This window comes from Poromitra crassiceps, assembly GCF_964638095.1.
Source record: "Poromitra crassiceps genome assembly, chromosome: 15".
Classification (NCBI taxonomy): Eukaryota; Metazoa; Chordata; class Actinopteri; order Beryciformes; family Melamphaidae; genus Poromitra; species Poromitra crassiceps.
In genome coordinates, this window is record NC_139634.1 from 5,221,556 (window position 1) to 5,229,055 (window position 7,500).

Consider the following 7,500-nt stretch of genomic DNA (forward strand, 5'->3'; position numbering starts at 1 on the left):
AGCTCTGCCATTGGCTCCTCCGACCCGCTCTGACTGACCGGCTGTGACCATATATGGATTTCTTTTCCGCTCCCTCCGTGACAAATCTGTCTCTCTCAAACAACATCAACAATGCTACATGTAGCTCGTAGCTACATGTAGCTCGTTGCTACATGTAGCTACGAGCTACATGTAGCTCGTAGCTACATGTAGCTCGTTGCTACATGCTGAAAGCGATTGGATCCCCCGTTGTAGGGAGAGCGTCTGGCAAGCGAGACTAGTTTAAACCAAACGGAGCATTTCCCTCCCCGCAATACCAGAGTGGAGATCAGTGCTGCTAGACTCTCTCCCAGAAGGGAGGGAAGTCTGGCCTAAGGAGACTACATGAGGACTAATCTATTGTTTTCTTTGTTCAGGTTGATTGTTGTTGCAAACGCCATTTTAAGGGTAGAATATCCACCAAAATGTCAACACTCACCTGGTTCAAATCTCTAGACTCAATCGTTTCCAAATTGTACTGGAACAACAAGACAACGAGAATTAAATTGACCACTCTACAAAATCAAAAACATAAGCAGGCCTGGAAGCGCCACATTTTTGCCATTACTCCCTCGCTAATCAGCTTCAATATATATTCAAATGGCTTCATGTGAGAAAACACATGGTTAGATATAGAACAGACAGTTTGTAAAGACCTTACCCAGACAATCAACCGCCAAAATTGTGGCGCTTCCAGGCCTGCTTGTGTTTTTGGTTTTTGTAGAGTGGTCAATTTAATTCTCAGTGTCTTGTTGTTCTAGTAGATTTTGGGTCTAGAGAGTCTCAGAGATTTGAACCAGGTGAGGGTGCGGTTGAGTCGGAATTATGGATGTCACGATACCAGAAATGTGGGAGGCGATACCAATACCACTGAAATTCAACGATTGGATTCTCAATACCCAATTCGATACCATGGAAAAAATGCACTTCAAATGCACTAGTGCCTCCTCTGGTCGGTCGGGGGGCTGATCAGGGGGAGAAGGGGTGGAGGGGGGACTTGGGGGGGAATAGCGTGATCCTCCCACGCGCTACGGCCTGCCGGTGAAACCCCTCGCTGTCAGGTGAAAATAAGTGGCTGGCGACTGCACATGTATCGGAGGAAGCACGTGCTAGTCTACAACTCTCCCCGGATCGGCAGAGGGGGTGGAGCAACAACCGGGACAGCAGGGGAATTGGCCGAGTACAATTGGGGAGAAAATGGGAGAAAACAAAACTTGAACATTACAAAAAGCGACAACAATGTTGTCCTACCTACAAACCTACATGTTGTTGACATGTAGGTTTCAGGTCAATACAGTCAACAAATAACATGACAAAACAGTTGATCGGGCGAGCACGCGCAGCATGCGAGGCAGGGCGAGCATGCGCAGCATGCGAGGCAGGGCGAGCACGCGCAGTAATACTGTGCTAGTAATACTGGAAATGAGCGCTAGTAAATATAACGACTCAGTGCCTGACTTTGCCTACTTTGATGTCTGTCTCTGCTGCTGCTGACATCTTCTGTCTCTCCTGCTGCTGACATCTTCTGGCTGATTCTGTGAAAAGAAATGTATGAGATTTGAGTTATCAGGTATAAGATTAGCTCAAAGAAAACAGCAGAGGCTGTTGCACGCACAATGTAGTTAACATGCACGCGCACGCACAGTCGCACACACACACACACACACACACACACACACACACACACACACACACACACACACACCTCTATTCACCTTATTCTTTGCCCATACAAGGACGCTTCTGCATGACGTCATTTTGTAATCATCTTTCCGGTTTTAGACACGGAAGTAGATGACGCCTACCGTAGTCATTTTTAGACTTGCCAAAAAGCTGTTTTCAAGCTAAAAAACCAAAATGTTTTAAAGTTTTAATATTTTTCGGGTGAGAACGTAACATATATGTGACCAGTTTATCAGAATAACGCCTATTTGGAAATATTTAACGAGCAGCGAGGACCGGGAGCGCTGGCTGTGCTGACACCGGTCGGACAGCTATCTGTCAAACCCTACTGTTGTAGTTAAGCTACTGGCAGTGAGAAAACACTGTCGACGTGCTTTTGTAACTAACGTTAAATGTCGACCGGGTACAGCCATCGGCTCCTCGCAGCAGTAACGCTATGAACATGTAACTGAAGTTGGCCGCAGTGTAGCTTAATTCTGAATGTTGCCAAACTACATTCATTATTATAGTGACGTTTTGTTTTGAAATTGGCCGCCAACTAGTGCTGAACTGGAAGAACAAATACAACTGCGTGTAACGCGGAAGAGAGAAAAAGTGGCCGTGGTGAATAAGGTGAATATGCCACACAGTGTGCAAGCAGCAGACTGAGTGGCAATGACTGTAGCCTACATTAGCCTAAACAAGATGACATTAGCCGTTAGCGTTTAGCTATTGAAAACGTCATGCCAGCTGTCGCAGACAGAAATAACAATTCAGGATAAGAACATTTTGACAACATGTTGAAACTCACTCACCTTGAATTCTTTGTGTAAATCTGGATGCGTGTCTTTGTTCAGTTTGAAGTGTTTATCGGTACTCTTTTTGTCTGAAACGTTTGGTTTCAAACAGCTTTTTGTGAATCCATGACTAATCCCTGATTCTCCTCCTCAAACGTGAAGTATTTCCATAAACGACTCTTGGTGTTTTTTATGAAGTGGCAGACCATGTCGTTGCAGCCGCACTTGTCGCCATTTTGCACATGTTGTTGTTCTTACGGTAGGCTATTCTCACGTGCAGTGTTGCCAGATTGGGCGGGTTTCCGCCAATTGGGCTGTTTCTCTCCGGTACCGTCACATGTTCAGAATTTTGGCATCGACTCAGTACTGAAGTATCGGTTCTCGTGGCATCCCTAGTCGGACTCATTGAAAATAGATCATTTATTTCAGGAAGTATTGTCATTTCACTGGTGGATATTCTGTCCTTAACCCAGTGATACCTGATGCAGCATTTGTGTGCGTATCCCTTTAAGACCGCGAACCGCGTTAACGCGGTTCGCGGTCTTAAAGGGATACGCACACAAATGAGGGATATACACACAAATGCTGCATCAGGTATCAATGGGTTAATGGATCATGGTAGGTTCGTCCAGTGCTGGATGTCATTTATTGTTTTGAGTAGTGAAGTTGAGCCTGAACAGCTCTGACAGCCTGGGGGAAACATGGATGCTTAAAGTCGAGCTGAACCCAAAAATGATTTTTCTTTTCTTTTAGTTCAAATACCTGGGTATGCAGTGTGCACCTATTTAATAATGTATGCCAAAAAAATCACAAAAATCGAATTTCTTTAGTTTTTCACACTTTTTCACATCAAAAGTTCATTTTTCAAGATTTCATTCATAACAGTAATCTACAGTTTGCTGACGTCACCTAGTACTATCAAATTTCTACCCCATTTCAACCAATCATATCACGACATGGCAGCTGTCAATCAAATCTTCATTTCAGGATCATTTTCTCTTCCAAATGAAGGGGAAAATGACGCCTAGTGCCTGTCATCTGGCAGAATTTCTAGCCCATAAACTAACTACTAACTTGACCAATTATGCAAACTAAATCAAACGGTAATGTCTAAGAATGCAAAGAAATGTAACTGGCTCGTTAAAACTCGCATTCCAGGAATATTATTTACTGCAATAGCGTTAATGGCGCGTGCCTCAGAGAGCTTGGTTGTCAGGGGTTGCACCTCGGAGACTCCAGGCCAACGTGCTGCACTCTCCGCTCTGCAACACAAAGGCAGCTGGCTGCCTGCGGCTCGCTGAGCTCCACTCAGCCACTAACCTCGCGTCAGCAGGCTCTTCCCAAGGAGAGCGCCACAACACGCTGAATCCCACTCGATTTGGAGGCGGAACACGCCAGGATTGGCCAAAGCCCAATCCAGTCCCCAGAATTGTCAAATAAAATCATCGACATGCTACTATGACCCGCCTCTCAACCTGTCATCTCAGACAACTTATGTTTTCAGTCTGAAACGGACTCTGACGCACGTGTTCAGTTCCACTTTAAATACGTGATGTGACCATATGCATTATGTGATAGGGTGGTGAAGGTATCGGCTGTCACATCCCAGCTCTCCGTGTGTGTGTTCATCTGTAGCAGCGTTTTGACCTCTGTTGCTCTTCGGCATGCAGGCCTTTCGCTCCCTGGTTCTTGAGAAGTTTGCATGTTGTAGAAACGACAGCGCCTCACGGTGGTGCAGGTTATACATCTTGACATGCCTTCGCGTGACCCCCAAAAAGTCCCTCAATCTTTGATTCCCACAAATCCCCACGCACTATCATGTTCCATCACTCCTCTCCTTGTCCCCCTATCTCCCCCTCTGCCCCACCGCCTCCCCCTATCTCCCCCTCTGCCCCACCACCACTTGATCAGCATAGACTGGAGCTGAACAAACCATCCGTTCCCACCAGGCGATCACCAAGACAGCTAAACGATGACAATGTTTTGCATCAGGGCCCTAAGTCTCCCCAGCCGCCTGCTGTTTCGCAGGAGGAGTGGCGGATCAAAGCAGGGCCTGGCGTTTGGGTTTGGGCCGAGATGGGACACTCACTCATTGGCTGCTCGCGGTGGTCCCGGGGTCTGGGTCTGGGTCTGGAACGGAGCGGTGTGGTTCTGTTTAGGTTCTGCTCTCCTGTTGTTTAGCTTTGCGTCCTCTAACGATGCAACCCTGGCTCGTAGTGCGGGGGTGGCATCGTGCGGCTGTTTGCCTGATGACTCGGGGACAACTTGTAATTGCACCCGAATAGGTTTCCCAGTATTCCCAGAAGGAAAACAACAGATGAGTGGAGAGGAGGAACAGAAACACACACTTCAGTAATAGGAAACAGGGCCGAAGGGATGGGAGTTAAAGACTAGTCGAATCTCAGAGTGAGTCGGCGCGCTCACCGTCGCATCTCTCTCTTATAGGTGATCCTTTTCTTTCCGTTTGGTCTCTTGCTGGTTTCTCCTTTCTCCCCACACACACACACACACACCACACACACCACCTGGTTTCTCCTTTCTCCCCACACACACACACCCACACACACACACACACACACACACACACACACCACCTGTCTCAAGCCTAATGGTTGTGACTGGCCTTGCTGCGCGTCTCCCTGGCCAGCGTGTGTGTTGTGTTTACCTTAAGTGTCTGGGCGCAGGAGGTCGTTGTCGCGGGCGTCTAGACATCGCTAAAGTTGACTGACTCGCTTTACGTGCCTCATAAACCCCCACGCCTCTCTCTTCATCTCCTGCACCTTCCTCCCCACCCCCCTCATCCTCACCTCACCCCCCCCCCCCCTCACCCCCCTCACCTCCCCCCACCCTCACGTCACCCCCCCCTCCCCGCCTGTCTCCCAGCTGCCCTCCTCTCCTCTCCTCTCGCATCAAACAGTGCACTTCAAGGCTCACATGGACTCCGCTCACATCAGCAGGGTTTTCTGTGTGTTTAAATAGTAACGATACACCACAAATATCCCACTAGATTTCCCCAAGAGGAGTCTGTTTCCAATCTGCCCGAGTCTATATAGATGTGTAGGATTGCGTCCCTGATGAGTCTATATAGATGTGTAGTATTGCGTCCCTGATGAGTCTATATAGATGTGTAGTATTGCGTCCCTGATGAGTCTATATACTGTAGATGTGTAGTATTGCGTCCTCCCTGATGAGCGCTGGTGTGCGCGCGCTGCGTTTGGCGGCACGTTGCCAGATCTCGCCGTGGGGCTGTGATTGTGTTAACAGTGTTGTAAAGGAGCGTCATGATTGGTTTAGAGTCAGATCAACACGATCCAGTAATTAGATGATTCCAACACATTAGATGTTTGATTAGTGCCCGCGGCTTTGCGTTATTCATCATGAAGCCACGTTGCAGGAGAATGTTTTGCGAGGAGGTTTCGTAGAAACCAACTAACAGCTAACGAAGAGAGGAGCCCAAGGAGATCGTTTCCCCCTTTGATCATTACTGTTGCTTTGGTTTAAACAAAGCATGAAAAGCAGAATGTACTTTTTTTCGCTGCCGAAGCTCAAACATCAGAGCGTTTCAATCAGATCTGAAAGATTGCCCCGGAGAATCTTTTTTTTTCTTCTCCTTCAGCTTTAGAGGGACGCAGTCTGCCAGCGCGCGTTCCTTCTCTCCTGGCCTCCTCCCTGCTTCTCCTCAGTCTGCCAGCGCGCGTTCCTTCTCTCCTGGCCTCCTCCCTGCTTCTCCTCCATCTAATAGACCCATATCTCTCAGAAAGCAGTCCTGACATGACTTCATAGACTAATGCAAAACATCACCCCTGATCCACAAGTTCAGCCACAAGTCGATCTGTTTATCGTAATGGCTTCACCACAAACTCCATTGGCAGCGGCCCTAATGAGCTTGTTCTGTACCGTATTTAGATGGTTAATTACAGCCATCATCTGACAGACCACATCGCATCTACTGTGTGTGTGTGTGTGTGTGTGTGTGTGTGTGTGTGTGTGTGTGTGTGTGTGTGTGTGTGTGTGTGCGTGTGTGTGTGTGTGTGTGTGTGTCTGTTCCAGTGTTTCTAGGCATTGATTGCTGTGCAAAAACAGAAACTTGCTATAACTCACACATGCTGTCATTTATGTATAGAAGTTATTTTTTAATGTGTGATTTCTCGTTTTTGTGTTGCAGGTCCTCCTGTAAGTACAAACTCCTCCCAGTCCAGGTAGTATCCAATAAAGCTGTTAGACACACTGCTTTCATTTGAGATGTCACAAGCATGTTATGTGTTTGTCTAACAGGTAAAAAAGAATGACACACACACACACACACACACACACACACACACACACACACACACACACACACACACACACACACACACACACACACACACACACACACACACACACACACAGACTCACTCACACTGCACCCACAGATCATTCCAATAGATCGGTGGTTCTCATTGTGGGGTCCAGGGACCACCAGGTGTCATTGAGGGAGTCCCAGGGGGTCCCCCATAAAATTGATAAATTGTTCAACTTTAGCATCATTTCATTTACAAGTTAATACAATTGTAGAATGTAGAAGATCATTTTGATGGTAGTTTCAGTGTCATCTCTCTACCTACAATACAGATAGCCATGGAATTCTGGACCAAATCATATCTGACGATGGCGTTGATAGACGTTCAGATTTGGGTCTGAGAGACAAAATCTCATTCACAAAATCAAAAGTCTGTGGCTCTAATATGAACCAAGGGCTCCTTAATGTGAAAAGGGTGGAGAATCACTGTGGACCACCTAGAGAAGGATGTGTGTGTGTGTGTGTGTGTGTGTGTGTGTGTGTGTGTGTGTGTGTGTGTGTGTGTGTGTGTGTGTGTGCGTGTGTGTTTGTGTTTGGGTGTGTTCACAGTGATGCTCAGGGAGCAGTAACTGCTGAGTTATTCTCCTCTGTGGGACTATAACTCCTACTGACACTCTCTCTCTCTCTCTCTCTCTCACACACACACACACACACACACACACACACACACACACGCAAACC

The 7,500-nt window shown here is 47.2% G+C and overlaps 1 pseudogene across 1 annotated transcript in view; it reads left to right on the forward strand.

Annotated features, from left to right (window-relative positions):
• Nucleotides 1-7,500, forward strand: part of LOC310790827 — a 164,184-nt pseudogene that overhangs the window by 96,171 nt on the left and 60,513 nt on the right. Inside the window, exon 4 of the transcript in view lies at nt 6,643-6,650. The product of the transcript in view is annotated as an uncharacterized misc_RNA (transcript). The remainder of the gene's footprint in view (nt 1-6,642; nt 6,651-7,500) is intronic.